The sequence below is a fragment of the Wyeomyia smithii genome, chromosome 1 (genome assembly GCF_029784165.1).
Source record: "Wyeomyia smithii strain HCP4-BCI-WySm-NY-G18 chromosome 1, ASM2978416v1, whole genome shotgun sequence".
Lineage (NCBI taxonomy): Eukaryota > Metazoa > Arthropoda > Insecta > Diptera > Culicidae > Wyeomyia > Wyeomyia smithii.
The window spans coordinates 131,761,328-131,781,765 of NC_073694.1; the positions used below are offsets into that span (position 1 = coordinate 131,761,328).

At 38.1% G+C, this 20,438-nt stretch overlaps 1 protein-coding gene across 10 annotated transcripts in view; it reads right to left on the bottom strand.

The window, feature by feature from the left end:
• The window catches only part of LOC129723484 (putative uncharacterized protein DDB_G0277255), a 90,659-nt gene that overhangs the window by 56,427 nt on the left and 13,794 nt on the right, over positions 1 to 20,438 (bottom strand). The window lies entirely within an intron of this gene.

A 20,438-nucleotide genomic window follows, 5' to 3' on the forward strand; every position in this document is an offset into this window, starting at 1 on the left:
TTGGTGCTGACCTCTCAAACATTCACAAGATAGGAGTTTAAAAAAAAATAACAATCATAACAATCGTTTCAACGACTACAACTTTAAAGGTACCATGGAACGGGGTGAAATTGATCAATTTTTATAACAATTTCCAATTAACTAGCTTCATGTACATTTTTCCCGAAATAAAGGGTGATTTTTAGGAATTTCTTTTTCCTTAAAAAAAAGCATCAAAATTACAAAACTGTATGAAATCTTTATTTGAGCCGATAAATTGGTTCATGCCATTTACTTTTTAAAGATAATTTCATTAAAATGTTTGCCACGGCTACGTTTTAAATGGTCCATACGAAAAGTTCAATTTTGGGTCACTTTTTCGAGCATTTCGGTTGGTATCCCGCGAATAACACGTGTAATGTTGTCTTCCAAGGCTGGAATTGTTGTTGGCTTATCCGCATAGACGAGAGATTTAACGTAGCCCCACCAAAAATAATCTAGTGGTGTTAAATCGCATGATCTAGGCGGCCAATTCACGGGTCCATTTTGTGAGATGAATTGCTCACCGAACTCATTCCGCAATATGTCCATTGATTCGCGCGATGTGTGGCACGTTGCTCCGTCTTGCTGAAACCACATATCAACAAGACCCAGCTCTTCCATTTCCGGCAAAAAAAAATCAGAAATTATCGCGCGATAGCGAGTGCCATTGACCGTAACGTTGCGATTTTTTTTCACAGAGGACGAATTTTGGTAATAAAATTCGATTATTTGTAAGCGTTGTTCAGGCGTAAGTCTGTTCGTGATGAAATGGCAAACCAAACTGAGTACATTAGACTTTGACAGCTGTCAGAATTCCCACGTGAACTGTCAAATCTGAATACACGAAAAACCAAATAGCAAAAAATCACCCTTTAGTATAATTTTACTGGTATGTGCTCCAGTAAACCTCTATGGCTATTGGTGAAATTTCTATCGTCTACTTTATGAAATAAATTCAATAATTCTATAAGGTACTATGAGGTAAACTGGGGTGAAATTGATCACCATTGAAATCCATACATTCTTTTGGCAATGTGATTTTTTTCGATATGCTAAAGATGAATTCTGTGCTGAAAAATATCATTTACAGCTAGTTTGGAAACGAAAATAACGATATTTCAGGTGAAGGTTTGTTTATTTTCGTTCACGAGCTGCTTGTTGCTTCATTTGCTCTTATTTGAACGTCGTTAGACCGATTTCAATACGTTTTGTTGCAAAAGCTCAAAAACTAACTCTGAAATTAAATTCTTTGTGGTTTCCTACGAATTCATCAGTCTTTCTTTAATGGTTGGAATGATCATTGTTGAAAATTACATTTTTGAGCTTTCCTCAAACTTTACTCACTTCTCAAAATTTAACGCAATTAACCCTCAACTAAGATTACTTTAAGTAAATTCAATACTCTTTTTTGTTGTTCGGTAACTTGTTTGATCAAATTTGATTGAGTTTTGACTGAGTTAGAAGAATTTTTCGAAAATATGAAAAATTGCACCGGGCATGCAAGGGTTAACTTTGACAGGTATGTGAATCAAGCAAAAGTTGCGTTTAAGGACACCCTAACATTGCCTAGTGTTGTAAGAGCAATATCTTTTGATTAGTATTTTTTATCACGAATTTTCAGGTGATCAATTTCACCCCACTGATAAATTTAACCCCATTCCACGGTATTTTTGTTACCGCAGACAAACTGAATTCCCAACATGTGTAAAATTTTATAGTACCAGCAATAGGTTACTAGCAATACTTAGAGGGAGAGATATGCGGAGAAAAAAGTTTTAAGCCAAACGAACTGTCAAAATCTGAGCCAAACGAACAAGAAAGATAACACATTGAGAGGTATTGCAATCAGGTACAATAAAACATCTGTTTATTTTCCAACGTTCTTTTTCTATCGCTGAACAATGAACTAGGAATGATCCAAAACTGCATTACAACAGTGATTTTTAACTTGAGGTTCACAAACATCTTGTATGGTCAACAAAATAATGACCAATGGTAGTGAAAGTGTATAAAATTAAAAATAAACATAAAATTGACCACTTTCACGGTTTTCGCGAGGCCCTATTGCCTAGCACTTCTATCGTCACCACCAACATTGCGCTTTGAGAAGAGATCTGGCACCTCTAACATGTGGAACCCAGTTGCCAAATTGGCTGTTTTTCACTGTCTATATCTTTCTCTTCTGAGCATTTCTTGGAAACAATAACCTTTATGGTAGCTATTTTTCGCTTGCATGCAAAAGCGATGAAAAATAACAACTCTGATCAGAGGTGATTTCTACCACTTTTTCACTTATAGGGAAGTCGATGACTTTTTCCCCTTTGAGTTTATAAATTAAAACACCACTTTATGACGCTTTGCACATTTCTAGATTTTTGCATATGCACATTTTAGCTGCATCATTCATCAAGTATGAATGAAGCCAACCGACACTAAGGTTTAGCCATAAGAATTGCTAAGAATTATGATGAAACTCGTACCCTGAGGACTCTTTATTGCTCACTGATGCGTTCTTCACTGGAAACTGTCTGCGCCATATCACAGAGAACAGACGTTCATCTTATTTTCAAAGTATGTGTGAAAACATGAAACCGTCATTTCAACGCAAGTGGCAATACTCCCGCTACGAGGCGCTCGTTCCACTAACAAACCAAGCACTGACATTGTTAAAATATCGATATAGATACATTTATACAGTGCAACTGGGGCACCACAAGATAAATGTCGTTAGTGTTTTAACGAATTTTGATTCAAATTTTTACACATAAATGCATGTTCTCTGTGGCTATATTACGATCAAACATCACGTCACTACTTCAATCGTATTACCCTCTTGTTCTGCTAACATCATCGACTCTTACAGCTTTCTCCGCCACATACAAATTATGGTTTGCATCAAACAATGCGCCGTCTCGCATTGTCATGTAATCTAAATTCACGAAATTATGTGTTTGTTCCCAATCGAGGGACACTATTTCAATCACCCAAAACCTACTCTAGGCAGTTTGCATCTGTTTTGCAGGGAATTTTCTTCAGCACGCAAATGGTGCCTGAATTGCAACAATTGAGGTTGATTTTGACGTAGGACTACGTCTTTTCGTAGGGGTCCATTTTGAGATTTCTCTCGCATTTTGTAAAACCTTTTATATGTAACATTTCAATCATGTATGTTATGCTTTATTCAATACCTGTATTCTATAAGATTTGTTATAAGCATCAACAGTACGACATGATATGTAAATTTCCTTTTTCATTTTCATTTCAAGAGTTTGGGGCCCGTTTCGACTGATTAAAATAGGCGCAACTGATGAAGCCGTTCCTTATCTTTATGTTTTGTAAATTAAATGTTAATTTTGTTTGTAATGCCACTGTAATGCTGCTTTATGGCTTTTCCTGCGCAGTCGATAACCGGCTTAGGAAAACGCCATCAATGCTTTGAACCAGCATGATAATATATCTAGAAAATAGGTAATGTACTTAGTAATGTAAGACTGCTTCAGAAATTTTGACTGAATTTTTTGGTTTATTCTGCACCTCACAAAGCAGAAACCGGATGCGGTCCGAACCAAGGGCCACCCAGTCAACGCCCTTGTCTAAGAGCCACGATTAGTTCAGGGTTAAGGACATTACATTGGAATTTGTTATTTCTTGCTCTCTCGACATTCAAATTGTTCGTTTTGATAATTAAAAATTTTCACTGGCACCTTTACTGTGCGTTTAGAATGGTTTTAAAATTTTCCTGATTTATACTATTACTTTCAAAATGAGGACTAATTTAAAAACTGATTGGCCTATTGTAAAAACAATCATTCGACGTTATTTTGAACTGCAGATCTGACGTGACGAAAATGTGGAAGACGCTATTTTTATAGAAAAACATTAATTTTTTTAAGATGAAAAATACCATGAAATTTGGCAATCGGTGTTCAAATAGCACTACCTAGAGGGTCCGGCATTTGAACTGCTACATTACTTCAACACTGATTATTACGTTGCACACGAAATTGCATTGAACAACCTTTAATCGCTTTATTTACATTGTGTCTTAGCTGTCAGTTGATGTATATTTGTAATGGAGTGTTATCTGGAAAATGGATCTTGAATAGAAAGTGTACAGTAGGTCGAAATGTAACAAAAACTGACTGGAGATATAGCGTATCGCTGTGCCAAAATAAAAGTGTGTAATGGCAAAACATCAACACACATCCAGGATGAAGAAGAAGAAGAATAAAAAGTTTTATGGTTGCTAAGTGCCAAACTGGAAAACTGCAGAGGGACATAGTTCGTAAGCAGTCCGATCAAGGTACCTGTGTGAAGCAGTTTAGTAGGGGAGTTGTGGGTAAAATGAACAGGGGTGGTAAAATGGACACCCGTTTAAATCTCGACTATTACGTTGAAAAATAGTACAAACTTCTTTGGCACCTTATCTTAGAGGCACTAGAAGCTATTTGAGACAAAGTATGCGACATGATACAGTCAAACAGTCAAAATAATAAACAAAAACAAAAACACGTGTACATTCGTGGTGGTGGTGTTATTTTTGGCCTACAAAAATTAGGTTTTTTTTGTGTAAAACAGTATTTTATAACGATTTTTCTGCAAATATCTGTACTCAGACAACTAACCAGCAGAAATCATCAAAGGTTAGTAATTGTTTAAATGATTTTCTCGATATATTTAGGTATTTTCAATAATATGTATGTGCGGATAAAATGGACAGCCCATGGTGATGGGGAAAAAATTGTGTTAATTTCCTTTGAAAAATCTACAGGGGATAGTCAAAATAAGTAGGATAGGCAAAATTTTGATGAAATTTGAAATGCTATAGCTTTGCTAAATGTTATTCGATTTTAATAATTCGAACACCATTGAACTGGAAAATTTTTGAAGTTTCATTTTCTGACCTCAGATCTGGCCTAGGTCACCGGATATAGGAAATATTCCTGAGTTCCGGTAAGCATGTCAAACCTGCTAATTTTTGGATGGATTTGGTAATGGGTTACTTGATAAAAATGCTTATTTGCATCATTGGCATAGATGACAAAATCATTTCTGAAGCGAATGGTTCATCAAGATCCGGAATCGGTCAAGAACTTATCGAGAAATGGCTATTTTTCATCCGGGAGTCCTCAGAGGAACCTTTAGTAGGGGACATTTTCGTTTTTGCACCAAATATAGCGTGTAACACCTCTATCTTCAGGATTTTTTATCAGGAATCTTTAAAAAAAAAACATATATCTGAATATAGGCTGCATTGGCCACTTCCGGAACGACCTGGAGGTCCCGAAGGAATCCGTAGTGGGTGAATTTACATTTCTGCATCAAAATATAGCATGCGACACCTCTATCTTCAGGATTTTTCATCAGGAATCATCCAAAAGACATATTTTTAAAATACAGATTACGTTGGCCACTCCCGGAACGATCCAGATTCCCCGGAGGAACCCGGAATGGGGACATTTACATTTTTGCATCAAATAAAGCGTGCGAAACTTCTATCTTCAGGATTTTTCATCAGGAATCTTAAAAAAGACATATTTCCTAATATAGGCTGCATTGGCCACTTCCGGAACAACCTGGATGCCCCGAAAGAAGATCCGGATGCCCGGAGGAACCCGGAATGGGGACATTTACACCTCTGCATCAAATAAAGCGTGCGCTCCGGGGTATTTAGATTGTGCCGGTAGTGGCCAATGCATTCTGAATTCAACAATATGTCTTTTTGATGATTCCTGATGAAAAATCCTAAAGATAGAACTGTTGCACGCTTTATTTAATGCAGAAATGTAAATGTCCCCATTCCGGGTTCCTCCGGGGCATCTGGATCGTTCCGAGAGTGGCCAACGTAATCTGTATTTAAAAAATATGTCTTTTGGATGATTCCTGATGAAAAATCCTGAGGATAGAGGTGTCGCATGCTATATTTTGATGCAGAAATGTAAATTCTACCACTACGGTTTCCTTCGGGGCATCCAGGTTGTTCCGGAAGTGGCAAATGCAGCCTTTATTAGGAAATATGTCTTTTGTAAGATTCCTGATGAAAAATCCTGAAGATAGAAGTGTCGCACGCTTTATTTGATGCAATAATGTAAATGTCCCCATTTCCGGGTTCCTACGGGGTATCCGGATCATCCCGGGAGTGGCCAACGTAATCTGTATTCATAAATATGTCTTCTTGATGGTTCCTGATGAAAAGTCTTGAAGGTAGAAGTGGCGCACGATTTATTTGATGCAAAAATGTAAATGTCCCCATTCCGGGTTCCTCCGGGGAATCTGGATCGTTCCGGAAGTGGCCAACGTAATCTGTATTTTAAAAATATGTCTTTTGGATGATTCCTGATGAAAAATCCTGAAGATAGAGGTGTCGCATGCTATATTTTGATGCAGAAATGTGAATTCTCCCACTACGGGTTCCTTCGGGGCCTCCAGGTCGTTCCGGAAGTGGCCAATGCAGCCTATATTCAGATATATGTCTTTTAAAAGATTCCTGATAAAAAATCCTGAAGATAGAGGTGTAACACGCTATATTTTTATGCAAAAACGTAAATGTCCCCAACTAAAGGTTCCTCTGAGGACTTCCGGATGAAAAATAGCCATTTCTCGATGAGTTCTTGGCCGATTCCGGATCTTGATGAACCATTCGCTTCAGAAATGATTTTGTCATCTATGCCAATGATGCAAATAAGCATTTTTATCAGGTAACCCATTACCAAATCCATCCAAAAATTAGCAGGTTCGACATGCTTACCGGAACCCAGAAATATTTCCTATATCCGGTGACCTGGGCCAGATCTGAGATCAGAAAATGAAACTTCAAAAATTTTCCAGTTCAATGGTGTTCGAATTATTAAAATCGAATAACATTTAGCAAAGCTATAGCATTTCAAATTTCATCAAAATTTTGCCTATCCTACTTATTTTGACTATCCCCTGTAGATGCTTCGTGTTTATATCAGAAAAACGCAAAGGTAAACTCGGACCGATAAACAGATGACCGCGGCTAAACGTACCGTTGAATGCGGAATGTCCGTAAAAAACCTTCCGCCATTTCTCAGTTTCTTGCGGATACGGTCATATATTGTTACTAAATCTACGACAAACGGTGAAAATTAAACTGTTGGTGAATGCATAAGTGTATTACGTGCTATGGAACAACATTTTACTATCTGTGAAGGGATAATTAATGTTCACGCCCAAGGTGTCCATATTACCACCTCCATATGTTCGTTTTACCCACACGTGTCCATTTTACCTCCAAAAAACTGCTTTCGAAAATGCTCATGAAAACGACAAAAAATATTATATTTAAGTACTTCTTCTTATTTTTTGTATTAACCATTAGTGGCTCAGTTAATGTGCGCTATCGACCCACAGTTGTAGTGTTAACTTGTGGAGGAAATTGGGAAATGGCTTAGGGTGTCCATTTTATCACCCCTTCCCCTATAGCGTCCAGTCTGGGTTGCCACATTTCATTCTGTTCATTTAGCTGAAAAATTTGACCATCTGTACCAGTCGGCAAAAGTCTGTGCAGAGCATTTGGGTTTCCTGTCGCTTTCAGATACCATCTATTCAACTATTCAGGCTTTCAATTAATAGTTTAGTAAGTATGGATGTTTCTAACAGAATTGTAAATAAAACAAGTTTCAGATTTTCAATGGATTTATGAGAACTTTTCAATTATCTGTATCAGACACTATTCTTCAAATACAACACGGATTGTGTAAAGCATGCAGTAAAATAAATGACGATTTTTGTGTGAAAACCACAGTAATTTGAAACTGATGACTTCAAACTAACGTTAACACTTTTAACAAGTTAAAATAAAGGTATAACTTGGTAAAAATCTGCTAACTCAGTGTATTTGCTAAAAAAATGTTATCTGTGTGTACAGATTCCGCTTCATCGATTTTCTCTGAAAATCTGTAAAACACAGATTATTCTGTACATGTGGGATCCTTGCGTGCAGTCAAAAAATACTTGGAGACCGTATGTACCAAAAACAGTCAAGAGACACTCTAAGAGAAATTCTTGACGTAGTGCCACCAAATTGACGATAGATCTCAACTTATCTGATCGAAGCCTCCGTCGGATCCTGAACGATAAACTCATTATCTAGCCTAGATCCAGAAGATGCAAGACCTTTCGGTGATGCAGAAACAAAAACAGGTAACAACAGCGAAGGGCTGCGGAAGGAAGTTTAGAGAATATCGTGCTTACCAACGAGAAACTCTTCATCGTACAATAATTAATGCATAAGCAGAACGACAGAGTTTTGTTCTGGGCCGAAATCACCCGTGATGGGCGGACTCCAATGGTGCCTGTCTCTGAATTAGATTTTTTTACGTTATGTTGGTCCACATGTCTCTCAAGTATGCTGGCAAGTTCAGCTATTCAGAATGTTCAGTTAGTTTACGACCGCTGCACATGTTCAGCCAAATTTTCAAATTTTCTCCGATCGCAGCGGTGTAGTGTATCATGAGTTCTTACCAAGAAGTAGAACGGTTGATAAGGACTATTACTATGCGCCTTTTACGTGAACCAATCCACCAAAAGCGCTCGGATTTAGCGAAGAACAAAAGATGGCTTTCGCACTATAATAACGCCTCTGCTCACACATCGTGGCTTGTGCAAAAACAACACATTAACCCATTCCCGGCGGGTGATATCGTGTGGCATCACCTGACAACTAAACTTTAATTGAAGCTTAAGAGTTATACTTGCAGTTTTGCACGACAAAACTATTTTACAGTTAGAGAATAGATCAATTTACATTATGCAACGCAGTTTGTGTTCTTTGTTCATGTATTTGCTGAGAAACACAAGTTTGAAGATCGTTTTTCAAGGTAAAATCTGTTTTCTCTCCACCGCGAATGGGTTAATAATGCCGTAGCCACCGCATTTCCCAGACCTGACCATCTGGGATTTTTTGTTCCTCACGAAAAGGCGATGCTACGCTACGATTGAAGATATAAAGACGGTGAATCGAAAGTGTAGCTGGACAAGATCCCAAAAAAATAATTTCTCGATGTGTTTCGAGAATTGGAAATATCATTGGCATAAGTCAATACAATCTGATAGAGATACTGCTTACGTACAAAATCAAAATAAGTGATCCTAAATGAAAGCCCTGAAGTATTTAACATTATTGAGAGTTGACTTCTTTCCATTCAAATTGTATAATTTGTTGTCTGCTAGTAGCAACTGAAATACGTATCTGTACGGACTAGTATTATTTTCAATATTTATTTCTCAAATTTAGTAGAGTTTAATGGAAATATATATATTTCTTTTTTCTGATTTCTTTTATCATCCTACTATGATGCTCATTAAAATATTTTCAAATATAATGGTTTTGCTAACCTACGACGAAAGGCTTGTTAGGCCAGCATCGTACCTCGAGACCAACTTGAACGCTATGTGCAATCAGACTAAAAAAAAGTTGACGATTTCAATGACACCATCTTGAATACAAAAAATACATCACGTGTAAACGCATTATTGAATTTCACTGGTAAATTTATACACATTGTTTGTTATACACATGTGTTTAAACAACGAATATATTCCGATTTGCTCCACTTTCTGAGCATATTGAGTTATCAGCATTTATAGCTGTTGTGCACAACGTTGTAAAATTAAAAAAAAAAAACAGGTTATGAAATAAATAATAATATTATCATTATTTATTCTTGAACAGATAAATATTGTTATAACTTTATATAAGTTTCCTTTTGTGCAGTTCCTTTACTAACATGTCATTTGCCATTTTTATGTTATTTCTATTCGGATACATCGACCGGGTATCTAGTTGGATCTATGTCATCCAAAAAATAACCCCGCTAAACATGTGAACAAACACATTAGTGCGACCGACAACAAGGGTATTCTGATAAATCAAGGATTGCGTCATTTGAGGCGGCTCCATCTAGGCTGAGTATTTATGGCTGGAAAAATTTGACGCCGGTTGCTGTGTAATGGTATTTTCTGTGTACCATGTATACTACACTATCAATTTTCATATCCACGCGACACCGGTGCTCGTCACGATTCAAGCGAAAGAAATAAAAGTCCTCATGCCTATGCGCAGGCTCTCGAAGAAGCACCACTGGAACGAGGTATAAGTAAGGTTATCAAACCACGTTGATAACGATATCTGATTGATGAACAAATAGGCTCGGTGGAACTTTTATTTGAAGGAAACTGTCCCTTGATATTTTTATAATATTTCATGGCTGCGAAATATTTCGTTTTAGATCAAAAATCATCATTATTTCAACAACAAACAATTGAATATTAATTCCTTAATTAGTTTAAAATTGCAACTTGAACACATATCTTAACCCGTAAAGACCCGGGACGGAACTTTTTTTTAGAAAATGGTCGTTCTCAGCGATGCTGCGGCCGATTTGAGTAAACTCGGAATATTATTCAAGGGGAATAGTTGCTCTAAGTTTTAGTAAGGGTGCCACCCCTCTGAACCCCTCCCAGTTTATGTGAGACCCAAATATGTCTGTGCCTTTTTTTATTTTTTCCTACTGATTGAACAAACGCATGGATTTATCATACGTATCAAATGTCCTTTGCATCAAATCATGTCGAGTAGATGAAATACGATTAACAAAAGTAAGTTTTGAAGTTACCAAATTATTTCAGTGCAAAATCACATAACTACGTATTTTCATAGAAAGTCAAAAAAGATGTTCTACTGAGGGAGATTGTAGCTGTGTCCTTCAAGTTTTCTACTCTACATTTTTAGAATTAGGTCTTCTAAGTCCAAATATGTTAAAAGATTCATTCTAGCATATACAGATTTTGAGAAAAACAAGTTTGAATTCACTAAAGTACGAATTTTCATGGAAATTCGATTTTCTCAGTCTCTCACAGTAGGTTTCTATTTTGTTTTTCCATTTTTCAACTTTGCATTTCTAGATAAAGGTCTCCTGAATTCAAATATGGCGAAAGATTCATTCTAGCATGAACAGATTTTGAGAAAAACAAGTTTGAATTCACTAAAGTACGAATTTTCATGGAAATTCGATTTTCTCAGTCTCTCACAGTAGGTCTCTATTTTGTTTTTCCATTTTTCAACTTTACATTTTTAGAAAAAGGTCTCCTGAATTCAAATATGGCGAGAGATTTATTCTAGCATGAACAGATTTTGAGAAAAACAAGTTTGAATTCACTAAAGTGCGAATTTTCATGGAAATTCGATTTTCTCAGTCTCTCACAGTAGGTTTCTATTTTGTTTTTCCATTTTTCAACTTTGCATTTCTAGAAAAAGGTCTCCTGAATTCAAATATGGCGAAAGATTTATTCTAGCATGAACAGATTTTGAGAAAAACAAGTTTGAATTCACTAAAGTACGAATTTTCATGGAAATTAGATTTTCTCAGTCTCTCACAGTAGATTTTTGTTTTATTTTTCCATTTTTTAACTTTGCATTTTTATAAAAGGTCTCCTGAATCCAAATATGGCGAAAGATTTATTCTAGCATGAACTGATTTTGAGAAAAACGAGTTTGAACTCACTAAGGTACTAAGGTACTCACTAAGGTACACTAAGGTACACACTAACACAAACGTTTTGCGGTGCCAGTGCTCACATCGATTTTTCTTATCTTCGTTGGTTTGGTTAGTTATTCGTAGTTCCGACCGTAGTCTCCGTATAAATTGTCCAAGAAAACTAAAAAAAAACTCTATCGTCCGCTTTATTTACTCTAAAGACTAATCACAAGCCACGTGACTCTTTTTTTTTGTTTTAAAACTTAAAAGGCTTTAATTTTTTTTCAGTTCGTATATTTCTAAACCAACCCGAGATGCCGTATGGTTTATAAATATACGAATTCTGCTCTATGCTATAAACCAAAACTTTGATACCGAGTTGCTGGTATCTAGTTAGATACAGATATAATTACTTGTCTAAGACGTACATACTTTGATAATTTTAACCATGTTTCACTCAAAATCTGTTCATGCTAGAATAAATCTTTCGCCATATTTGGATTCAGGAGACCTTTTTCTAAAAATGCAAAGTTGAAAAATGGAAAAACAAAATAGAAACCTACTGTGAGAGACTGAGAAAATCGAATTTCCATGAAAATTCGTACTTTAGTGAATTCAAACTTGTTTTTCTCAAAATCTGTTCATGCTAGAATAAATCTTTCGCCATATTTGAATTCAGGAGATATTTTTCCAAAAATGTAAAGTTGAAAAATGGAAAAACAAAATAGAAACCTACTGTGAGAGACTGAGAAAATCGAATTTCCATGAAAATTCGTACTTTAGTGAATTCAAACTTGTTTTTCTCAAAATCTGTTCATGCTAGAATAAATCTTTCGCCATATTTGAATTCAGGAGACCTTTTTCTAAAAATGTAAAGTTGAAAAATGGAAAAACAAAATAGAAACCTACTGTGAGAGACTGAGAAAATCGAATTTCCATGAAAATTCGTACTTTAGTGAATACAAACTTGTTTTTCTCAAAATCTGTTCATGCTAGAATAAATCTTTTGCCATATTTGAATTCAGGAGACCTTTTTCTAAAAATATAAAGTTGAAAATGGAAAAACAAAATAGAAACCTACTGTGAGAGACTGAGAAAATCGAATTTCCATGAAAATTCGTACTTTAGTGAATTCAAACTTGTTTTTCTCAAAATCTGTTCATGCTAGAATAAATCTTTCGCCATATTTGAATTCAGGAGACCTTTATCTAGAAATGCAAAGTTGAAAAATGGAAAAACAAAATAGAAACCTACTGTGAGAGACTGAGAAAATCGAATTTCCATGAAAATTCGTACTTTAGTGAATTCAAACTTGTTTTTCTCAAAATCTGTATATGCTAGAATGAATCTTTTAACATATTTGGACTTAGAAGACCTAATTCTAAAAATGTAGAGTAGAAAACTTGGAGAACACAGCTACAATCTCCCTCAGTAGAACATCTTTTTTGACTTTCTATGAAAATACGTAGTTATGTGATTTTGCACTGAAATAATTTGGTAACTTCAAAATTTACTTTTGTTAATCGTATTTCATCTACTCGACATGATTTGATGCAAAGGACATTTGATACGTATGATAAATCCATGCGTTTGTTCAATCAGTAGGAAAAAATAAAAAAAGGCACAGACATATTTGGGTCTCACATAAACTGGGAGGGGTTCAGAGGGGTGGCACCCTTACTAAAACTTAGAGCAACTATTCCCCTTGAATAATATTCCGAGTTTACTCAAATCGGCCGCAGCATCGCTGAGAACGACCATTTTCTAAAAAAAAGTTCCGTCCCGGGTCTTTACGGGTTAATCTAAATTATTACTTAGGTATTGCTATTTAGATCGCAGTAGTCATACAAATTGAAACTCAAGGTCATTTGTTTCAAAATCATTTTTGGTATTAGTGAACTTCCTTCAAGTTTTATGGATTTTGGGACTTCAAAAATAAGACTACAAATTGCTGTTTTTTGACATGGTTGGGAAAGACGGACACTTGGGGTGGGTAAGATGGACACTACGAAGGTAAAGGTGGATACTCACAAAAAAGATGTAGTACGTTAAGTTTTCTTTTGATTTATGTGTTAAGTGATGGCCATACATTACTCTACGTTATTGGAGTCCATCTATACATCACGTGCACAGTTTGAGAGGATGGGTTCCGATGAAGGCGAAAATTCTCCGCCTAAATGGCTTGTTCTAACTGCTAAGTGATTAATATCTGCTGGTTTCTCTCGCGGGTGTACTTTGTGAACATCTGTAGTACACAACAGATGCTACATGTGAAAATTCTTGGAAAATCCGTGTGTCCATCTTTCCCTACCATAGTGTGTCCGTCTTGCCCGACCTGGTTGAAAATTTTTCAAACGATCGTAGCTCTTCATCGGAACATCGAAAATCTGCTGGATTTTCACTAGAAAACCGAGGAAAGACTAATTAATCACTTCACTATTGTGAACAAATGAAAACACGTAAGTTTCACGAGTTTTTCACTATTTTCCGTGGAATGAAAATTACATAAAATTGCGCGTTCAAGAAAATATTCTTTGTTTTACTCACAAGTTTGACAGATTGCTTGCTGAAAACCGATAATGCAACTCAAAAGCATTAACACACTATAAAGAAGGTATTCGCATCACTCAACTATCATAATACATTCTAGTTTGTGAAATATTAAAAGTGTCCATCTTACCCGCAGTGTCCGTCTTTACCTACTTTCCCCTACGTCTGTAATCTTTTATGGCTGATATAACCAACGCGTTGCTTTTTACCCCGTTCACACTACATCACATATCACCCGATATCGGCGATTCGTGCTATGGAGACCATATCCCCATCCAAATTACGAATTACCTGATATCCCATACAATCTAGCTATCATCACATATCACCTCGGCTACATGATATCTTGGATACCATGTTCGAAAATCAATAAAAACCAGATTTGCAGTAGTTGGCAACATGGCCAGCTTAGGCAAGTGACATTTGATGCAACCCTACACATTTCGTAATTCCAATTCGGGACTACGAACGTGCTGATATATGAGCCGTTGCGGAACAGAGTGGTCTAAAGACCATTTTTTTTTTCGAAAATGAGGTTTTTGCATAAGCCGCATCTACTCAAGAAACTGAAGTTAGGAGATAAAGAAAATTTCGAAAAATCGAATTTAAAAGCTGATTTATACCGTGTTGAAATTTTGTCCGAAACAGAATGGCCATAAATCGGTGTAATACTATCATGTAACACGTAACATGTAGCATATTACATGTGATAAGTAACATGTCACTTGTTCTGTACATGTCACACGTAATATGTAACATGTTACACGTAATGTAACACGAAAAATGTAACATGTAAAATATCACGTAATATGTAACATGTTGTGTTACATGTAATGTAACACGTGACATCTTACATGTGACATGCTATATGTACCATATAACATGTGACTTTTAACTATTTTATATTACAGAATGTATTCATTTGTACGTGGCTAACCAGTGATGTTCTATTTGAGCAGTTTTGGTCTGAGGTGTCTGCGTAAACATAGAGATGCCGAGTCTTCGTTTTAGTGTCTCCAGCCGGGTGTATCATTCTCTTTCAGTTTGTGACTGAAATTGTATTCTAGCAAATAGATAAAAGAAATCAAATTTTAGTGCCAGCATTTTTTATAAACCCGTATGGCTGTGTCATGTACTGGAGATCACCGCTTCCCAGAATGTCTCTAACGGGTACGTTCGGTTGTTTTCCTCGGGCCCGAAGGGAATCTATAAGCTCAGACCTAACACCACAGTATTCGATACACGACCAAACAACATGCTCGATGTCATGGTAGCCATCGCCACAAACGCAGTGATTACTGTCTACAAGCCCTATACGAAAGAGATGCGTGTTTAACGTATAGTGATTGGACATAAGTCTGGACATCACGCGAATGAAGTCCCGACCTACATCCAACCCCTTGAACCATGCTTTCGTCGATACCTTAGGAAAAATGGAATGTAGCCACCGTCCCAGTTCATCTGAGTTCCATGATGATTGCCAACTGTTGAGTGTTCTCTGACGCAAAATGCTATAAAATTCATCATAAGCAATTGGTCTTACATAAATATCGCCATTAATAGCACCCACCTTAGCTAAAGCGTCAGCCTTTTCATTGCCCGGAACGGAACAATGAGAAGGGACCCACGCTAAGGTAACCCGTTAATGTTCATCTGTTAAAGCACTTAAAAACCGCCGTATTTTCCCCAGGAAATACGGGGTGTGCTTCACAGTCTTCATCGATCGCAGAGCCTCAATGGCACTGAGACTGTCTGTGAAGATGAAGTAGTGGTCTATGGGCAGGGTTTCAATGATCCCAAGAGAGTACTGAATGGCAGCAAGTTCTGCGACGTACACGGAAGCAGGAGCATCGAGTTTGTAGGAGGCGGTAAAATTTTCGTGGAAAACACCGAAGCCAGTGGACTCATCTAGATTAGATCCGTCAGTGTAAAACCTTTTATCATAACTAACATGTTTAAACTTATTGGAAAAAATTTTAGGGATCTCTTGGGGTCGCAATTGATCCGGGATACCAATAATGTCCTCTTTCATGGTGGTGTCGAAGAATATAGCATTATTAGAAGTATCTAAAAGTACGACAATGGAGGAATTGTATGAAGAAGGGTTAATATCTTGAGCCATGTAGTCAAAATATAAAGTCATAAATCTGGTTTGGGATTGAAGGTCGACCAACCTCTCGAAATTTTCTATTACTTTTGGGTTCATAACTGTGCATCGAATTAGCAACCGATAAGAGAGATTCCAAAAGCGATGTTTCAACGGAAGGATACCCGCTAGCACTTCATGACTCATCGTATGGGTCGACTGCATGCAACCTAAGGCAATACGCAAACAACGATATTGTATTCGTTCCAGTTTGATCAAATGTGTGTTTGCTGCGGAGCGGAAGCAGAAACACCCGTACTCAAGAACTGACAATATCGTTGTTTGGTATAACCTTAGAAGGTCTCCTGGGTGGGCCTGGGCACCCCACCATGTTCCGGTAATCGTACGAAGAAAATTAATCCTCTGTTGGCATTTTTGTGTCAGATACCTAATATGACAAGCCCAGGTGCGTTTAGAGTCGAATCAAACCCCGAGATATTTAGCGACTAAAACCTGAGAGATCGTTTTACCCGTTAGTAGGAGCTGCAGCTGAGCTGGGTTATGCTTCCTAGAAAAAACGACCAACTCAGTTTTCTCCGGAGAGAATTTGATACCTAGCTTAAGAGCCCATTCAGACAAATTGTCTAAGGTATCTTGCAATGGTCCTTGCAGATCACTAGCTTCGCTACCAGTAATGGGTACAACGCTATCGTCTGCAAGTTGCCTTAGCGTGCATGAATTTGCAAGACATTCATCGATGTCCTTGACGTAAAAATAATATAAAAGGGGGCTTAAACATGAGCCCTAGGGAAGACCCATGTAACTAATTCGGGTAGTTGTCGAATTGCCATGTGAGAAATACATATGCTTTTCTGACAACAAGTTGAGCAAAAAGTTATTCAATTTTGGTGAAAGTCCCTGCGAGTGAAGTTTCTCGCTTAAAACTTTTACAGAGACGGAGTCAAAAGCCCCCTTAATATCCAAGAATGCAGAAGCCATTTGCTCTTTTCGAGCAAAGGCGAGTTGAATTTCAGTAGAAAGCAACGCTAGGCAATCGTTCGTCCCTTTGCCCCGGCGAAAGCCAAATTGAGTATCTGAAAGTAAACCATTTGTTTCGACCCATTTGTCTAACCGTAAGAGGATCATTTTCTCCATTAATTTCCGGAGGCAAGAGAGCATAGCAATCGGCCTATAAGAATTGTGGTCAGAGGCAGGTTTTCCGGGTTTTTGAATAGCAATGACTGTTACCTCCCTCCAGTCGTGCGGAACAATGTTTAGCTCAAGAAACTTGTTGAACAAGTCCAACAAGCGTCTTTTTGCAGAGTCGGGTAGATTCTTCAACAAGTTGAATTTGATTCTATCCAACCCTGGAGCTTTATTGTTGCACGAGAGGAGAGCCATCGAAAATTACAACATCGAAAATGGAGGCTCTTCCGTAGCTACTAAAAACGCGTCGCGAAAGGTTTTCTGTTCCGGTACAGAGTCCGGGCAGACCTTTTTGGCAAAATCGAGTATCCAGCGGCCTGACTACTCCTCGCTCTCCTAAGAAACGTTACGATTCCGCATGCGTCTGGCCGTGTCCCAAAGAGTGCTCATCGCTGTTTCCCTTGACAACGCGTTTACAAACCGCCGCCAGTATCCGCGTTTTTTCGCTTTAATTAAACTCGTCATCTGTCCATCCAGTACATCGTACTTTCGGAGCAGATCAAGAGTACCGTGTTTTCGGTAGGCCAAATACACCGAGGACCTTTGCGCGTACAGTTCAGAGCACTCTTTGTCCCACCACTTGTTGGGAGAACGCTGTCTAATCGTTACCCCGGGTATCGGTTTCGTCTGAGCTTGAGTCGCGGCGTCGATGATCAAGCCAGAAAGGAACGCGTATTCTTCCTCCGGAAGAAGTTCCTCGTGAGACTCGATGGATTCCGCTATGATCGTCTCATATGACTTCCAATCAATATTACGAGTAAGGTCGTATGAAATTTTGATTGGGTCCGGGGGAGTTGAACCATTAGCAATTGATATAACGATTGGAAGGTGATCACTACCGTGGGGATCATTGATTACTTTCCACCGGCAATCTAACGCTAGTGATGTCGAGCAAAGGGATAGGTTGAGCACGCTTTCACGAGCTGGAGGATTAGGTACACGTGTCGCTTCCCCAGTATTCAAAAGTGTCATATTGAAGTCATCGATTAAGGAACAGATTAACGAAGATCGGTTGTCGTCGTACAGCGACCCCCATTGCGAACAGTGAGAGGTAAAATCTCCCATTATCAGAAAAGATGCGGGGAGCAATTCTGCTATATCAGAAAGTTGCTTCTGTTCAAGCCGCGCTACTGGAGGTATATATAGTGAAACAAGGCAAAGATCTTTTCCATTCATATTGGTTTGAATGGCAACGACTTCAATACTCGAGATCGAGGGGAGGTTGATTCTGAAGAAGGAATAGCACTTTTTAATCCCTAAAAGTACCCCTGAGTGTGAGTCTCGATCTCTACGAATTATGTTAAAATCGTGGAAATTGAGTTGATCGTTTGAATTGAGAAAGGTTTCACAGAGCGCGAATGCGTCACAATTGTATGTATTTATCAAATGAGAAAATAAATCGAATTTGGGGATGATACTTCTGCAATTCCACTGTAATACAGTGATAAAATTCCTAACCTCTTTCGCCGTATTAGTCATCGAAAGATATAATAGCTGAAATGAGGGGCCAAGTTGCTGCTAGTTGCTTCGAAAAGGTTTTCACTGTAGGAAGAAGGGCAAGAAAAATATTTTGTAGGGGATCTGGTATGTTGAATGTTTTAACTATCCAGTCCACAATATCATAAAATTTTATGAACCCTGTTTCTTTTTTATCTTCTGATCGAGAAATGGGTGCACGAGGGGTTTTTGGTGCCCCAGGAAGCGGTGGGTACTCCTGGTTTGATTTAAAATTAAAACCGGGAGGAACTTGCTTCGGTTTTTCTTCACCGCTTCCTTGTTGTGTTGGCTTGTTGGTCATTCCGCTAGGGGTTATCTTGCGGCCTTTGAGAGAACGCTTAATTTTTTCCTCGCGCTGTTTGTTCGCGGGACACGCCGAAAGGTCATGCCGAGTTCCCTCGCAGTAAAGACACTTTTCAGTATCCTCACTGCAAGCGGTCTCAGCATGATTGCCTCCGCACTTGCTGCAGCGTGCCTTGTTGCAGCAGTAGGTGGCTGTATGACCTAACTGCTTGTAGTTTTGGCAATGCATGACCCGCGGTACGAACAGGCGTACAGGCAGACGAACCCTGTCCAAAGAGATGTAGTTCGGCAGTGCGGATCCGGCGAATGTTACACGGAAGGAATCCGAAGGGAGGAATTTCTTCTTCCCTTCTTCGATGGATACTGAATGCAATTCCTTGACATCCAGTATCTTAACATCTTGAATCAGGGGGTTCTTGAAGCAGCCAACCCCGTGACGCAAAATGTCATCGACCGTGAGGCTTCCTTCGGTAACCACACTGTCGATCTCCACGTCCTTGGCAGGGATGTACACGCGGTACTCCCTTGTAAAAAGCTCGTAGCTAGCAATTTCGTTTGCTTGCTTCAAGCTACTCACGACAACTCGCAGTTTGTTCGGCCTCACCTTCGTAATCTCGGTTACGGCCGAAAACTGTTTTGCCAGGTCTTTGCCTATTTGAATTATATTCAAAGGTTTTTAAATGGGCCGGAAGTAAACAACGTAGGGACCGCTAGCGGCATCTGGGTAAGCTTTTACCCGTGTTGCCGGTACCCCTGGTACGGGGCTAGGTAGCGGGGGTGGTACAGGGGAAGGTAAGGGAGAACTGCTGGGGGAAATTTCAATTTCTTCCCCATTTGTTTCAACATCCAGCAAAAGTTGCACCTGCATGTCGTCCATTTTGCGGGAGCGTTACGCTCTACCGCACACAAACGATAAATATTCGAATGTGTGGGGGGGATCAAATAGTTGATATTAAATTTTAAAAACAATTTTTCAAACTACAAGGGATCAAAATAAAAAAAAGACAGTAATACTTATACTAATAACAATAGTAATAATAGTAATAATAATAATAATAATAATAATTATAATAATTATAACAACAATAATAATAATAATAATAATATTAATAATAATAATATTGATAGTAATAATATTAATAATAATGATAAAAAGTCTAAAGTGAATACTTCACCGAACGTCTAAGTCACGACCTCACGGCTGATAGTAGGATCAATCGAGTGTCTCCGCAGAACAAACAATGACGATCCAGCTTCGTGTTGTGACACAGTGG